The 18,215-nt window shown below is 45.4% G+C and overlaps 1 pseudogene; it reads left to right on the forward strand.

Annotated features, from left to right (window-relative positions):
* The first annotated feature begins 8,488 nt into the window (after positions 1–8,488).
* On the forward strand, positions 8,489–16,953 carry LOC139003998 (keratin, type I cytoskeletal 18 pseudogene; annotated as a pseudogene).
* The last annotated feature ends 1,262 nt before the right edge of the window (positions 16,954–18,215 follow it).

The following is an 18,215-nucleotide window of genomic DNA, read 5'->3' on the forward strand; positions in this document are numbered from 1 at the left end:
TACAAGTGTTAGAGAAGTAATAAGGCATAAGTCTTCCAAACTGAAGCTTTCTCTTGACATAATCAGAAGATTGAAAAGCATTTACTTTTTATACTTTCAATGTTATGTCTTTTTCAAAAATATTTTTTTATTTCATTCATTTACTAGAGGCCCGGTGCATGAGATTCGTGCACTGGGGGGCGGGGGTGGGGAGGGAGGCATCCCACAGCCTGGCCTGCACCCTCTCACAGTCCAGGGCTCTTGCAGTCTGGAACCCCTTGCTCCTTACCTCCTGCCTGCAGCGGAAGTGGGAGAGGCTCCCACCACCGCCACTGTGCTCACCAGCTTTTTTCCCCCGGGCTTCTGGCTGAGTGGTGCTCCCCATGTGGGAGCACACTGACCACCAGGGGGCAGGTCTTGGTTGAGCAGCTGCCCCCTGGTGGTCAGTGCACGTCATAGCGACAGGTCATTCTGCCATTTAGTCAATTTGCATATTATGCTTTTATTATATAGGATTTTAAATCCTCACCCGATTGATTTTTAGAGAAAGTGGAATAGAAAGGGAAAGACAGAGAGAAATATTGATGTGAGAGAAACACATCGATTGATTGCCTCCTACATTCGCCCTGACCAGAGCCCGGGCCTGTGAGGAGCCTGCAACCAAAGTACATGCCCTTGACTAGAATCAAAAGCTGGACCCTTCAGTCTGCAGGCCCACACTCTATTCACTGAACCAGACTGGTTAGGGCAGTGGTTGGCAAACTGTGGCTCACGAGCCACATGTGGCTCTTTGGCCCCTTGAGTGTGGCTCTTCCACAAAATACCACGTGCGGGTGCGCATGTACAGTGCGACTGAAACTTCGTGGCCCATACGCAGAAGTCGGTATTTTGGGGAGGAGCCACACTCAAGGGGCCAAAGAGCCACATGTGGCTCTCGAGCCGCAGTTTGCCGACCACTGGGTTAGGGCAATTTTTGTTGATTTTAGGAAGGAAGAGAGAGGAAGAGAGAAAGAGACAGAAACATCAATGATAAGAGAGAATCATTGTTCGGCTGCCTCCTGCACACTCCACACTGGGGATTGAGCTTGAAACCTGGGCATGAGCCCTGACCTGGAATGGAACCATGACCTCCTGGTTCATAGGTCAACCTTCAACTACTGAGCCATGCTGGCCGGGCAGTATGTCTCTTCCTCTTTCGATTTTCAACCTTTTCCATCTCATGGCATACATAAACTAATTACTAAAATTCTGCAGCACACCAAAAAAATATATTTTTGCCTATCTGACAGAAAATCGAATAATTTTGATTTATTCACACTGGATAGCTATTGTTGTGTTGGCTGTTGTCATATTTTTATTTGACAATCTAAGGGAAAAGAGGTCAGTGCCCTTGACTAAATACTCAGGGATTGATTGCATGTTTTTAAAATTCTTGCACACACTGGTTGAAAATTGCTGCTCTATACTAACTAAAATTACTTCTCATATCTTCAGTAGCACATATTCCACCCTTTGGTATATGGCCAGTGGTCAGCAAACCGAGGCTCGAGAGCCACATGTGGCTCTTTGGCCCCTTGAGTGTGGATCTTCCACAAAATACTGGCTCTTCCACAAAATACCGACTTCTGCGCATGGGACACGAAATTTCAATCACACTGTACGTGCGCGCCTGCACGTGGTATTTTGTGGAAGAGCCACACTCAAGGGGCCAAAGAGCTGCATGTGGCTCATGAGCCGAGGTTTGCTGACCGTGGGTATATGCTAAATGTAACCAAAGTGGCCCACATAATAATGTAACAAATCCTGACTCTGCTACTTACTGGATTTAATTTTAGGCACCTATTTTCTCCATATTTGAATTCCTTTATATGAAAAATAGAAATAATATTGTTGTGGAAAAGGTTAATAACTTGATATAAAGGGCCCGGCCCATAAGAGGCATTTGGTTAATGTGTCCTCCATTTTTCTTCTTCAAGTCCTAAAAATTCTTCCTTCTTCAAATTTCTCTAACCCATCTGTGGTAGCTAGTCTTCAAGTCGGCCCCTAATGATCCCACCCTCCTGGTATTCCACCTCTACCACACTAAATCAAGGTTGGTCTGTGACTAATAGATTATGGCTATGTCATTTCTGATGCTAAATTATAAGAGACATTGTGACTTCTGTGTTCATCTCTCTCTTAGATCATTGGCTGTGAGAGGAGCCAGCTGCCATGTCATGAGGAGGGGCCCACATAGTTAAGAACCGAGGCCGTGGGTCGACAGCTAGTGGGGAAAGAAAATACCTCCATTTAAACTCAGCACAGAGTTGAGACTTAGGGAACAGAGAGAATGAGGACCCAAGTCTCTGAAGCAGAGAAGGAAGAGGGTCAGGATTTAGGGACCCCAGATATAAAGTGAGAAGATGAGGAAATCGGACTTATAGGGTGGAGACATCACCTGCAGACCCACAACAACAATCTGACCATGATTCATAAGAATTTGGGCTATTTGGCTTCCCAGCCCCAGGTTCCCAAAGGATCCAAGCTACATGTGTCCCCTTATGTGCAGAGAAGCCACAGAACCAGCCCCATGGGGAAAACTGAGCCAGCCAGAGATGAGTGAAATAATGTAGGATGAGGAAGAAAGTTTTCTTTGGCACCTGTTACTTCCTTATCAACTTGAGTAGCTCAGGTGGGTGAGAGAGTGGAATAATCCTGTAACCAGTCTCCTCTTATCGATTGACCTCACCCTACCCCATGTCCAAGAGTCTAATTTCCATCTTATTGGAACCTAGAACTCCGGTCTAAATTTTCGAGGAGTTGCTCAAAAAATTCACTCATTCTTTCATAAATATTCTTTGTGTTGTACACCAATTATGTGTCTACTATTATATTAGGTACTAGAGGCCTGGTACATGAAATTCATGCACTGGGGGAGGGGGAGTGTCCCTCAGCCCAGGCTGTGCCCTCTCTCAGTCCAGGACCCCTTGGGGGATGTCTGCCTGCCGGCTTAGGCCCAATTCCCTCAGAGATCGGGCCTAAGCCAGGAATTGGACATCTCTCTCACAGTCCAGGACCCCTTGATCCTTATTGCCCGCCTGCTCGCTGCTCCCTACCGCTTGGCTTGCTGCTCCTTAGCGTGCCATGGAGGTGGGAGAGGCTCCTGCCACCACCACTGCGCTTGCCAGCGTGAGTCCAGCTTCTGGCTGAGCGGCACGTCCCCTGTGGGAGTACACTGACCAGCAGGGAGCAGCTCCTGGTTGAGTGTCTGCTCCCTGGTGGTCAGTGCGCATCATAGCGACCCGTCATTCTGGTCGTTCCACTGTAACAGTCACTTAGGCTTTTATTATATAGACTAGAGGCCTGGTGCACAAATTCGTGCACAGCTGGGAGGAGGGGCCACAGGCGGTTGGCTGGCCGGCCCCACCCCCTTGTTGAACTCCCAGTTGAACTCCTGGTTGGACTCCCGGTCAAGGGGACAATTTGCATTTAGCTTTTTATTATATAAGACTAGAGGCCCGGTGCACAAAAATTTGTGCACTCGGGGGGGAAGGGGGGGTCCCTCAGCCCGGCCTGTGCCCTCTCGTAGTCTGGGACCCATTGGGAGATAACGACCTGCTGGCTTAGGCCTGCTCCTGGGTGGCAGAGGGCAGGCCCAATCCCTAGGTGCAGCCCCTGGTTGGGCTCAGAGCAGGGCTGATTGAGGAGTTGGGGCGCCACCCCCTGTCATGCACAGAGCAGGGCGGATGGGGAGGTTGTGATGCCACCCTCAGTCACGCTCAGGGTAGGGCTGATTGGGGGGTTGGGGCACCGCCCCCTATCACACTCAAGGCAGGGTCAATGGGGAGGTTGCGGCACCACCCCCTGTCACGCACAGAGCAGGGCCAATCAGGGGGTTGGGGCGCTGCCCCCTGTCACTCACAGAGCAGGGCCAATCAGGGGGTTGGAGCACTGCCCCCCCCCCCCGTCACGCACAGAGCAGGGCTCATCAGGGGGTTGGGGAGCTCCCCCCTCTCATGCACAGAGCAGGGCCAATCTGGGGGTTGGAGCGCTGCCCCCTGTCACAGAGCAGGGCCAATCAGGGGGTTGGGGCACTGCTCCCCCCCCCCCCATCACGCACAGAGCAGGGCCCATCAGGGGGTGGGGGAGCTCCCCCGTCACGCACAGAGTAGGGCCGATAGGGGAGTTAGGGCACCGCTCCCTGTCACACACAGAGCAGGGCGGATCAGGGGGTTGGGGCACCACCACTGTCACACTCAGGGCAGGGCCGATGGGGAGGTTATGGCTCTACCCCGTCACAGACAGAGCAGGGCCTGTGGAGGGGGCGGGGGTTGGGGCGCCACCCCCTGTCACACACAGAGCAGGGCCGATCAGGGGGTTGGGATGCCACACCCTGTCACACACAGAGCTGCAGGGCGATCAGGGGGTTTGGGCGCTGCACCCTGTCATGCTGATCCGGTGCCGAGAGACCTCTCGGCTCCGCTGATCCCGGTGCTGGGAGGCATATTACCCTTTTACTATATAGGATAGAGGCCTGGGGGCCGGCTGGTTTGCCCTGAAGGGTGTCCTGGATCAGGGTGGGGGTCCCCACTGGGGTGCCTGGCCAGCCTGGATGAGGGGATGATGGCTGTTTGCAGCTGGTCACACACCCTTCAGGGTGGGGGTCCCCACTGGGGTGCCTGGCCAGTCTGGGTGAGGGGCTGAGGGCTGCTTTCAGGCTGGCGGTTTTGACTGAAGCTCCCAACCACTCCTTTTTTTCTTTTCTTTTTTTATTCTGGGCCAGCTTTAGCTCTGGCTCTAGCTCTGAGGCTTCCGCTGCTGGTTTGTTTGCAGTTCTGTAATCGAAACAATGTATAACTTCAGCTCTGAGATCCCAGCCGGCTATATTTGTTAGAATGTTTCAAACTGCCAGCTCAGAGGCCGGCCGCGCAGGCGGGGAACGTTGTAGTCTGCAGTCACGGGAGCAAGCAAGCCTCATGTTCGCTTCCAGCTGCCTGGCTGCCGGCCGCCATCTTGGCTGACAGTTAATTTGCATAAGGATATGCTGATTAGCCAATGGGAAGGGTAGCGGTCGTACGCTAATTACCATTTTTCTCTTTTATTAGTGTAGATTAGGCATATATTCGTTCCTGGGTTTCGGCACCAAAAAAAAAGATTAGGCATATAGTGATGAACAAAACATATATTTCTATATTCATGGAACATTGTATTGAGAGGAAATAGCTCATATATATATATATATATATATATACACACACATATATACATACATATGTATTTCTGTATATATGTATATGATATATATATATATATACACACACACACATACAAATTATAATAACTGCTTTGAAGGAAAAGGATTCTATGTAAGGATGATATTCAAAATATTTAACTGGGTGCACACAGCATAAGCGCCTACCAATCAAAACAGATTTCAGTGTAATCTGAATTAAGACTAACCGTGTCACCCAGCTGGCATGGCTTAGTGGTTGAGCATCAACCTACGAACCAGGAAGTGACGGTTCAATTCCAGGTCAGGGCATATGCCCAGGTTGCAGACTCGATTTCCAGTGTGGGGCATGTAGGAGGCAGCCTATCAATGATTTTCTCTCATCATTGATGTTTCTATCTCTCTCCCCCTCTTCCTTCCTCTCTGAAATCAACAAAAAATATATTTTAAAAAAGATTATCTGTGAACAATTCTTCTACCTGTCCTGGTAAGAAATTATAGTACTGCTGGTTTTATGAAGGGAGTATACTTGTAGACCCTGTAGATTATAACTTTGATTAGGGAGGTGAAACAAGTGATATTTGAGCTGAAGCAAAAGGATGAGGAGTTAGCTGGGCCAAGGGAAAAGGGGCTGGGAGAACATTTCAGGAGAAGGAAAGACCTAAAGCCCTGCTTCCTCAATGCATTTTTTTTTCCAAAATATATTTTATTGATTTTTTACAGAGAGGAAGGGAGAGAGATAGAGAGTTAGAAACATCTTTGAGAGAGAAACATCGATCAGCTGCCTCCTGCACACTCCCTACTGGGTATGTGCCTGCAACCAAGGTACATGCCCTTGACCGGAATCGAACCCAGGACCCTTGAGTCCGCAGGCCGATGCTCTATCCACTGAGCCAAACTGGTTAGGGCCCTCAATCCATTTTATCAAGAGCCTACCTACTGGATAGGTAATAGGCAAGTCACTAATGCCTAGTGAGCAGGGTGGAGTTAAACTAGGTCAGGAAGTAGGTATGGCAATGACATGATCTGAGTTACTACTGCTAACACCACCACTAGCTAACATTTTTTAAATTTTTATTTATTGATTTTTAGAAAGAGGGGAAGAGAAAGAGAGCGAAACATTGTTTCACTTATTTATGTATTCATTGGTTGCTTTGTGTGTGTGACCTGACTGAAGGTTGAACCCACAACCTTAGCAACCTTAGCAACCTTAGTATATGAGGACAACACTCTAACCAATTGAGCTACCTGGCCAGGGCATTTATTGATTGATTGATATTAGAAAAAGAAATGGAGAGAGACAGAGAGAGATAGAAATATTGATTTGTTGCCCTAGCCGGTTTGGCTCAGTGGATAGAGCGTCAGCCTGTGGACTGAAAGGTCCCAGGTTCGATTCTAGTCAAGGGCATGTACCTTGGTTTCGGGCATATCCCCAGTGGGAGGTGTGCAGGAGGCAGCTGCTGGATGTTTCTCATCAATGTTTCTAACTCTCTATCCCTCTCCCTTCCTCTCTGCAAAAAAATCAATAAAATATATTTAAAAAGAAAAAAAAAGAAATATTGATTTGTTGTTCCACTTATTTATGCATTCATAGTTGATTCTTGTAAGTGCCCTGAACAGGGATCAAACCTACAACCTTGGCGTATTAGGACAACCCTCTAACCATCTGAGCTACCTGGCTCGGACAACTAGCTAACATTAAGTGAGTGCTTATTAAGTGTACTTTTCTTATTTGAGCTTCACAATGACTTTTTGAGATGTCATTATCCCCTCTCTACCAGTTTATAAACCATGGAACAGGCAGGTTACTAGTAGATAACTTACCCAAGGAAACTCAGATAATAAAGGCCAAGAGTCTAACCCAGCCGTGGGCAAACTACGGCCCGTGGGCCGGATCCGGCCCGTTTGAAATGAATAAAACTAAAAAAAAAAAAAAGACCGTACCTTTTTATGTAATGATGTTCACTTTGAATTTATATTAGTTCACACAAACACTCCATCCATGCTTTTGTTCCGGCCCTCCGGTTTAGTTTAAGAACCCATTGTGGCCCTCGAGTCAAAAAGTTTGCCCACCCCTGGTAACCCATTCTGTGCTCTTCGTCAGCAGGATGTAAATTCTGAAGAGACCACTCTGTGGGAGGAAAATGAAATACAACAGATCATCGGAAATGGGGAGAGCAGTCAGAAGGTTATCACAGACATCCAGCTTGCTAGGCCTCATTTTGTAACAGATAACTGAAATGTAATTCAGACCAGTTTGGGCAAACGGGAGAATTTGTTGGTTTATAGAACCAGATTGTGGGCTGGGCTGGGCTGTGGCTGACACCAGGGAAAAGTAAAACCAGTGAAAAGGAGATGGCTCCATGTCTCCGATCTTGCTTTATTTTCTCAGACCCAGATTTCTTAACATGATAGGAACTGGCCACCAGTGGTACCTGCCTTCACATCTCGCAGATTGTTCAAGAGAGAGGGTCTGAGTCTCTTCCTTTAGTTTCTGTGTTTAAAATCCCAGGGCTCTGATGGATCAGCTGCTTATTCTCGCAGTGGGAAGGTGATTGTGCAGCAGGATATAATGAGCGCAACCTCCCAGCAAAATCACATGATTAATATGGGAAGGAACAGGTTTATCAGAGAAAGGGAGTTTGTTCCAGCCCCCACCCCCCCCCAGAAAAACAGGATACTAGACAAATAAAAGATACCCACTACATCAGGGAAGAAAAGATAGCCACTTGGACTAAAATGGTGGCAGCAGAAATGGCAAAAGTGTGCAGAATATATTTTGGAGATTCAATGATGGAGGAAGATACTGTTGTTTCCTGAGTTCATTCATTTCTTTTTTTTTTTTTTTTTTTTTTTTTTTAAAATATATTTTATTGATTTTTTACAGAGAGGAAGGGAGAGAGACAGAGAGTTAGAAACATCGATGAGAGAGAAACATCGATCAGCTGCCTCCTGCACACCTCCTACTGGGGATGTGCCCGCAACCCAGGTACATGCCCTTAACCGGAATCGAACCTGGGACCTTTCAGTCTGCAGGCCGACGCTCTATCCACTGAGCCAAACCGGTTTTGGCCATTCATTTCTTTATGAAATATTAGCTGTGCACTTATTACGTGCCAGACACTTTTAGACACTGGCTATAATTCAGGTCTCTGAATTCATGAAGTTGACACTTATTGGAGGAGACTGACCATTCACAAGTAAACAAACCAAACAATATAGAATGACAACTTGTGTTAAGTGTTAAAAGAGAAACAAAGGTGTGAGGATGAAGAGTAACAGGGGAACTGCTGCCTGAAGATGAGTCTCGGCTTCTCACCTTCCTCCCTGGACAACGTGAGCTTCAGCACCCGCTCCACCTTCTCCTCAAACTACCGGACTCCCTGCAGTCGCTCAGCTACTGGGTCTGGCCAACCAGCAGCATGGCCAGCATCTATGCAGGTGCAGGGCTCGGGCTCCCAGCTCTCCATGTCCCACTCCACCAGTGTGCAGAGTGGCTGGGGGTCCAGGGGCCTCACCGTGGGGATGGTCATGGGTCTAGCAGGCATAGGGGGCATCCAGAGCGAGAAGGAGACTATGCAATGCCTGAATGACTGCCGGGCCTCCTACCTGGAGAGGGTGAGAAGCCTGGAGGCTGATAATCGGAGTCTGGAGATCAAAATCCGGGAACACCTGGAGAAGAAGGTCAGAGACTGGAGGCATTATTTCAAAACCATTGAGGACCTGAGGGCTCAGATCTTTGCAGGGTCTGTGGGCAATGCCTGCATTGTTCTACAGACTGACAGTGCCTGTCCTGCTGCTGATGACTTCAGAGTCAAGTATGAGACAGCGTTAGCCGTGCTTCAGTCTGTGGAGAGTGACATCAATGGGCTGGGAAAGGTCCTTGATGACACCAATATCACTCAACTGCAGCTGGAGACAGAGATTGAGGCTCTCAAGGATGAGCTGATCTTCATGAGGAGGAAGTAAATGGTCTACAAAACCAGATTAGGTTGACTGTGGAGTTGGCTGCCCCCAAATCTCAGGACCTCAGCAAGATCATGGCAGACATCCCAGCCCAGTATGATGAGCTGGCTTGGAAGAACCAAGAGGAGCTAGACAAGTACTGGTCCCAACAGACTGAGGAGAGCACCACAGTGGTCACTTGCAGACCGCTGAGATAGAAGCTGCTGAGATGACAATCACAGAGCTGAGATGTATGGTCCAGTCCTTGGAGATTGACCTGGACTCGATAAGAAATCTGAAGGCCGGCTTGGAGAAGAGCCTATGGGAGGTGGAGATGCGCTATGCTGTGCAGGTGGAGCAGCTCAACAGGATCCTACTGCACCTAGAGTCAGAGCTGGCCCAGGCCCAGGCTGAGGGGCAGCACCAGACCCAGGAGTACAAGACCCTATTGAACATCAAGGATAAGCTGGAGTTTGAGGTCGCCACCTTCCGCCGCCTGCTGGAAGAAGGGGAGGACTTCCATCTTAGTGATGCCCTGGACAGCAGCCAGTCCATGCAATCCATTCAGAAGACCACCACTCACAGGATTGTGGGTGGCAAAGTAGTGTCTGAGGTCAACGACACCAAAGTTCTTAAGGTGTTAAAGGCAGCAAAAGAGTGGCACCCCTTGGGGAGAGGTAAGAGGCCAATAAAAAGTTCAGAGATTAAAAAAAAAATAGTAATGGGAAACCCATTTCTGTAGTGACATTTAAACTGAGGCCTGAAGCCAGTTTTAGAAAAAGTAGAAGACTGTTCCAGTAGTGCAGTTTAACCAATACACAGACAATAGGAACAGCATATTCCAAGGCCCTGAGTGGAGAACAAATTTGGATAATTAGATTAATTTGAATGACCACATACTGAAATGACCCAGTGCCTTGCTTGTAGAAATGACTAGCCAATAGCACTGGGGGAAAACTGTTAACATGAAAACAAGTCAAAACAAAACAGAAACAGAAAATAAATTCTCAGAGAATATAGAAACAATTCCAGGAAACAAAAGAAAATGGGAGGGGGGCCTATAATTAGTATCCTTCGAGATGAATAGAATATTGAAGGGGAGAGCTATAAAAACAAACATCCAGAGAATAATAAAAAGTTACTGGAAATTAAAAATATGATAGCGGAGAGAAAATATCAATAGAAGCATTGGAAAATATAAGTTGAATAAATATTCCAGGCCCTGACCAGATAGCTCAGCTGGTTAGAGCAGCATCCTGATACATCAAGATTGTATGTTCAATCCCCGGTCAGGGCACATACAAGAATCAACTAAATGCTCTAGCTGGTTTTTCTCAATGGTTAGAGCGTCGGCCTGCAGACTGAAGGGTCCCAGGTTCGATTCCAGCCAAGGGCACATGCCTGGGTTTCGAGCTCGATCCCCAGTAGGGGGCGTGCAAGAGGCAGCCAATCAATGATTCTCTCTCATCATTGATGTTTCTATCTCTCCCTCTCCCGTCCTCTCTAAAATCAATAAAATATATATATATTTAAAAAAAAAAAAGAATTTCCGAACCGGTTTGGCTCAGTGGATAAAGCGTCGGCCTGTGGACTCAAGGGTCCCAGGTTCGATTCCGGTCAAGGGCATGTACCTTGGTTGCGGGTGCATCGCCACTGGGGGGCGTGCAGGAGGCAGCTGATCGATGTTTCTAGCTCTCTATCCCTCTCCCTTCTTCTCTGTAAAAAAATCAATAAAATATATTTTTTTAAAAAGAATCAACTACATAAGTGGAACAACAAAAATTGATCTCTCTCAAATCTATCAATAATAAAAAACAAGAAAAAATATTCTAGAAAACTGGACAAAAAAGTGATAGATAATAGGAGAGGGGAAAAAAGAAAATTATAGAGTCAACTCAGGAATCTCCAGCATCGATTTATATGAATTTCAGAATGAGAGGGTAGTAAAACAAAAACTGAGGGGATCCCTTGAGTGCTCAGCACATGGAATGAGAAAAGATCTACCACATATCAGAACACACTGGAGTCAAAGAGAGCACCCTAAAGGCTTCTGAGACATAAAACAGGTCACAAAGGATGGATATTCACAATGACTTCAGACTTGTCAGCAGCAACACTGGTAGCCAAAAGACAATGGAGCAATGTTATCAAATATCTGAAGAAAATAACTAACAACCTAGACTTTTTCACCTAGCCAGCTATCAGTTAATTATGAGAAAAAATATTAAAAAATATTTTTATTGATTTTAGAGAGAGGAAGGGAGAGGGATAGAGAGATAGAAACATCAATCCCATCAGCTTCCTCCTGCATACCCGCTACTGGGGATCAAGCCTGCAACCTGAGCACGTGCCCTGACCAGGAATTAAACCATCACCTCCTGCTTCATGGGCCAGTGCTCAACCACTGAGCTACACTGGCTGAGTTAATTATGAGAATTTGTAGTCTCAAAGAAATGATCTATCATGCACCCCTTTCAGGAAGCTATTGGAGATGTACTCCACCAAAATGAGGGTAAACAAATAAACAAAAGTCATAGAAACCAGAAAAAAGGGTATCCAACCTAGGAGATAAGTGAAGGATATATGGTGGTTGCTGGTGAAGGATCCAAGACCAATAGCTTTGCAGTAGGCTTAAAGAACAACCATCTCAGGTTGGAGCAGGAAGGTGAAATGTTTTGGAGGCATATATGTGTGTAAGGAAAAAAAAGGAAATGATAAAACTGATAAACTATTTGGTTGTATCTGAACATATTGAGAGGAGATTTCTAGAAGAAGAGTATGAGAATTAATTGGTAAGTACATAGATAGTTAAGTAAATAAATTAAAAAATAATTATTAATTTCAGGGGAAAATATACAAGAAAGGGGATATAAACAGTACATTAAGTGTCACAGCTTGAAAATAACATTTACACCCTCATAAGTTGTAAACATTCAGTATTGATTTAACAAAAGTAACATTACTATATTAGGAGAATAGAGAGAAAGTACAAGCGTATTCATGTGGAGGATGAGAGCATGAAGTTCTCATATTAAAAATAGAAGTCAGTGTATATTTGAAACTTACCCAGCTGGCATGGCTCAGAAGTTGAGCATCGAACTATGAACTGGGAGGTCACGGTTCGATTCCTGGTCAGGGCTCATGCCGGGCTTGCGGGCTTGCGGGCTTGCAACCCAGAGTGGGGCATGTAGGAGGCAGCCAATCAATGATCTCTCTCATCGTTGATGTTTCTATGTCTCTTTCCTTCTCCCCTCCTCTCTGAAATAAATAAAAATATATTTTTAAAAATCTGAAACTTAAAAAACAAGAAATGGCATGATATTTAGAAAAACCAATAAATGCCAGAAGAATCAGCTAAGAGTTGTAATCTCCTTTAAGCATTGGGAAGCAGAGTGGGATAAGGATTACTTTTAAAAAAAATTTATCTTTATTGTTGAAAGTATTCCAGATGTCCCCTTTTTTTTCCCCATTGATCCCTTCCACCTTACACCCATCCCCCCATTGTAAGTAATAAAGAACATATAATAAAGAACATGTATGTACATGTGTAACTTTCATAAAAACAAATAAATATTTAATTTAAAACCCAATCATGGCCCAGCCCATGTGGTTCAGTGATTGAGCATCGACCCATGAACCAGGAGATCGTGGTTTGATTCCTGGTCAGTGCACATGCCTGGGTTGTGGGCTTGATCCCCATTAGGGGACATGTTTCTAACTTTCTCTCCCCCTACATCTCTCTGAAATCAATAGCAACATATTAAAAACAAAACCAACCATGGTAAGGAATGAAATAGCCTAGGAGGAGAGAGCAGAATGAGAAAGAGGTCTTGGTACTGATCTTCTAGGAACTCTTCATTTACCATCCTTCTCACCTCCCCTTCCCCCACTACCCCCCCTGTCCCTCTCCCCAGCGAACCATAAGTCTGGATTGAGAGAATAAAGTGTTGATAGAAAGAAACAGATAAACGTCCAGGAACAGATCCAGAGACAAAGACACCTAGGATAGGAGAAGAATGCAGAAAAAGTGTGGGCTAGAGTTATCCCCACAGAAAAGGTGGCTTGCATTGGGAGCAGGTTCTAAGTCCTGGAAGGCTCAGGGCTGGCTGAGGTCTCCATTCTTTTTTTCTTTTTTTTTTTTTTTTTTTAATATTTTATTGATTTTTTGCAGAGAGGAAGGGAGAGGGATAGAGAGCCAGAGACATCGATGAGAAAGAAACATGATCAGCTGCCTCCTGCACACCCCCCACTGGGGATGTGCCCGAAACCAAGGTACATGATCCTGACCAGAATCGAACCTGGGACCCTTGAGTCCACAGGCCAACGCTCCATCCACTGAGCCAAACCAGCTAGGGCTGAGGTCTCCATTCTTGAAGAGCTACTAAATATGGATCAGGAAATGCCTGAGGAGGGGAGCTAAGGCACTTTACCTTGGGCTTCTTCTGGCCTGGGTGATGACATCTCATTCCTGACCACTGGTGCTCCTGAATAGCTCCTTGCCTCCACCAAGCACCTCCTCCTCATCTTACCTACCTTTGTGAACAAATCATGAGCAAAGCTGAGGTCTCAGAGCAGCACCTCCTCCCACATACCTCTGCTTCTCCCTTGGCTCAGCTGAACTGCATTTGCATTATGCAGGCATTCATCCATTCTATCCCCCCTCCTCTCCTTTGAGAGACACCAGGGGATAATGCAAGTTTCCAACCCTTCCCACTTCCAATTCTCTTCTCTGCTTCTCACTCCCTACTTACTGAACTCCAGCTATTTATCTGTTCCCATCAAGTGTTCCTTTCTAGTTCTCCCTCGCCCTTTGGACAAAAGTTCAGAGGCAAAGAGCTAATAATACATAGCAGAGTCTGGGCTACTCTGTTGGAAAATATGTACTCTTGCTAGATTCGATAGGGTTTCAGTTCTTATGCTGGGGCTATATGTCAAAGTGTACCCTCAATGCAGCAGCATTGGGACTGTGGGAGGACATGTGGCTTTCAGGCAAGTGGACACTCTCAGTGCTGAGCGACACCCCAGAGCCACAGGGTTGCAGGCCTAGCAGATTCTGATAAGAAGGAGAGAAACATTCCCATGTTCAAAGGACAGAATCTCGAGGTCCAAAGCCTGTGGTGATGAGGAGCATGAGGGGAAAGGGACGAGAAGACCCAAATTAATAACTCTATAGAAATAGGGTCACATGCATACATGGAAAATGTCTGTTTCCTTTTCTTCCATATATGAATGCAGAACCTGTCCTGATGTAAAAGAGTATAGGCTGCTGATGTGGCATGATCTCGTAAGTGTGGAGGGCAACCATAGGCTCCAGAACCAGGTGGCCTGAGTTCAAATCCTAGCCAGACCACTTACTGGAATTCTTTTGTGTCATGCACCCCTTCTCAGAGTAATGTTTTAAAATACTTTTTTTTTTTAAATGGTATTTTTCCCTGGCCGATGTAGCTCAGTTGGTTGAACATCATCTTGTTGTGCACCAAGAGGCCACTGGTTTGGTCACCAGTTGGGGTGCATGCAGGAGGCAACCGATCAATGTTTTGCTCTCTCTTTCTCTCTCCTTTCCTCTCTCTAAAATCAATAAAAACATTTAAAAAATAAATAAAATAATAATATGGTATTTGTACACCCATGTTCACTAAAGCATTATTCATAATAGCCAAATTGGAAGCAATCCAGTGTCCATTGACAGATAAAGGGACAAACAAACAAAATATATATGAATATATTACATACAATGGAATCTTATTCAGCCTTAAAAAGGAAGGAAATTCTGACACATACTCGAACATGGATGCATCTTGAGGACATTATGCTAAGTGAAATAAGCCAGTCACAAAAAGAAAAATACTTTATGATGCCACTATGAGGTATCTAGAGTAGTCAAATTCATGGAAACAGAAAGAAGAAGGGTGGTTACCAGAGGCTGGGAGGAATATGAAATGGGAACTTGTTTAATGGGTATACAGTTTCAGTTTTGCAAGAAGAAAGGAGTTCTGGAGATTGGCTGCACAACAATGTGAGTGTACTTAACAATACTGAATTTACACTAAAAATGATGAAGATGGCCCTGGCCGATGTGGTTCAGTGGTTTGAGTGTTGGCCTGTGGACCGAAGGGCCACAGGTTCCATTTCCAGTCAAGGGCACTTACCTCAGTTGCAGGTTCACCAGCCCTGGTAGGGGCGTGTGCAGGAGGCAACCAATCGATGTGTCTCTCTCCCATCAGTGTTTCTCTTTCTCTCCCCTCCCCCCTCTTCCGTCCCTTCTACTCCCTCTAGAAATCAATGGGAAAAAATATCCTCAGGTGAAGATTAAAAAAAGAGACAGAATTCAAATGCTATAGAATTCACTCATATGAAGTGTAGTGCACAATTTAATGGCTTTTAGTATAATCACAGTGCAACCATCAGCACTGTCAATTTTAGAAAACTTTTATTACAATGGTCAATTTTAAATCTTCATTTTACTTGGCCTATCCACAGCATTTGACACACTTGGTCAATCCCTTCCCCTCTAAACATTTTTTCCACTTCACTTGCAGGACAGCACACTCTCTTGGTGTTCTTGGTGCTTCTCCTTCCTCACTGGCCATTTCCTTTCAATTGGCTTGGCTTTTCTTCACCCTGACCTCCTTCTAGAGATTGGAGTGCCCAGGGTTCTCCTCTATCTTCCTGGGTGATCTCATCCAGCTTCATGGCTTTAAATACCATCTTTATGTTTAGTGGGAAATGTGTGTCATTAGAGACCAAGGCTAAAATCATCCACACCCTCGCATTTCCAATTACTGTATATGGATGTGAAAGTTGGACAGTGAAGAAAGCTGATAGGGGGAAAAAAATGATTCATTTGAAAGTTGGTGTTGGAGAGAGTTCTATGGATACTCGGGCCTAGACCAACAGAAAGATGAACAAGCGGGTAGTAGAGCAAATCAATCCTGAAAAGTTGCTGGATGCAAAAATGACAAAACTGAAGCTGTCCTATTTCGGGCACAAAATGAGAAGTCAGGGTTCTCTGGAAAAGATAATAAAGCTTGGAAAAACTGAAGGCAACAAGAAAAGAGGAAGATCACATAGGAGAGAACTGACGCCATAAAAGAAGCCATAGGCATGACGCTACAGGAGCTGAGTAGGGCTTTGAGGACAGGACATTGTGGACGTCTCTCATTCATGGGGTTGCCGGGAGTTGGAGCTGACTCAATGGCACATACGCACACATATGTTTTGTGTTACCAAGTTTGCATCTCTAGCCCAAGACATCTTGCACCTGCTCCCAACTTGTTTATGTAAATGCCTGCTCCACATCCCCATGTGGATTCTAGGACAACTCAGCATAGTCAGAACTAACACTATTCCACATGCAGTCTTCCCTTCCTCAGTTGATGACAATTTCATCTTTCTAGTTGTTCTGGCTCCAAATCCTTGTTATCCTTTTTTTTTTTTTTTAATTTCAGAGAGGAAGGTAGAGAGAGCAAAACATCAATGACGACGAGAGAGAATCATGTATAGGCCGCCCTCTGCATACCCCTCACTTGGGATCGAGTCTGAAACCTGGGCATGTGCCCTTGACCAGAAGCCGATGCTCTATCCACTGAGTCAAACCAGCCAGGGCATTCCTTGTTATCCTTAATGACATTTGTCTTTCACATACCACATTCAACCCACCAGGAAATTCTCTACCCTCAACATATCCAGAACCCTATGCCTTCTCCCACCTGCTTTGTTATCCACTGGTCAAGCTGCCACCATGTCTAGCCTGGATTACTGCTATAGCCACCTAACAGGTCATACTGCTTTTACCCTTGTCCCCCCTAGTCTATTCTTAACACAGCAGCCAGAGGGATCCTTTTAAAATAGAAGTGACTTCATATTACTCCTCTGCTCAAAATCCTGCAATGACTCCCCATTTCATTCAAAGTAAAAGCTAAAGTTTACACAATAGCCCACAAGGTCCTTCGTGACTAATTCCCTCTGCTCCTTATCTTCTTGACTTTATCTCTTACTACTCTGCCCCACACTCATTTTGTTCCAGTGACACTGGCCTCAACTTTTCCTCAAACCCTTCACGCACACTTGTGACTTACAGAGTTTGCAGTGGCTAGTCCCTCTTCTGAAGAGCATGTCCTCCAACTGTACAGCTTAGCCAATTCCCTCACCTCCTTTTGGGCATTGCTCAAATTTCATCTTCTCCAGAAGGCCTTCTCTGATCATCTTACTTAATATATGGTCAACCCTCCCAACCCTCCTCTATTTCCAAACCCCCTTACCTTGCTCTATTTTTTCTTTTGTTCTATAGCACTTATCACTATATATTGATTTCAGAGAGGAAGGGAGAGGGAGAGAGAGAAGCAGCAATGATAAGAGAGAATCATTGATCGGCTGCCTCCTGCACGCCCCACACTGGGGATGGAGCCTGCAACCCAGGCATGTGACCTTGACTGGAATCAAACCCAGGACCCCTTCAGTCCTTAGGCCGACGCTCTAGCCACTGTGCCAAACCAGCTAGGGCAACTTAATCACCTTTTAACATGCTCTATTTTATTTAATTAAATTTATTAGGGGTGACATTCATTGGTAAAATTAAGTTTTAAGTGTACAATTCTATAATACATCATCTATCTACTACATTGTGTGTTCACCACCCAAAAGTCTCATCTCCTTGTCATATTTTTAAAAAATCTTTATAGTTGACACTATTACATATGTCCTTCCCCCCCATTGACCTTTCTAGTCTGTTCCCACCCCATCACCATATATTTTATATATTTGACCCCCTTTCCCCTCTTCAAACTCCCTCCACATCCATACACTATATCTATATTGTAAAATATGTTTTTATTGATATTTAGAGAGAGAAGAGGGGGAGAGAGAGAAAGAAACATTGATCAGTTGCCTACTGTCTGAACCAGCAACCTGGGCATGTGCCTGACCAGGAATCGAAGCAGCGACCTTGCGGTGCATGGGATGATGCTCAACTAATTGAGCCACACTGGCCAGGACCCATACACTATATATATTTTTTATTAAAATATGATTTTATCGATTTCAGAGAGGAAGGAAGAGGGAGAGAGAGAGATAGAAACATCAA

The sequence above is a fragment of the Myotis yumanensis genome, unplaced genomic scaffold, assembly GCF_028538775.1.
Source record: "Myotis yumanensis isolate MYYU_CA2020_CCGP unplaced genomic scaffold, mMyoYum1.0.hap1 SCAF_1, whole genome shotgun sequence".
NCBI classification, from domain to species: domain Eukaryota; kingdom Metazoa; phylum Chordata; class Mammalia; order Chiroptera; family Vespertilionidae; genus Myotis; species Myotis yumanensis.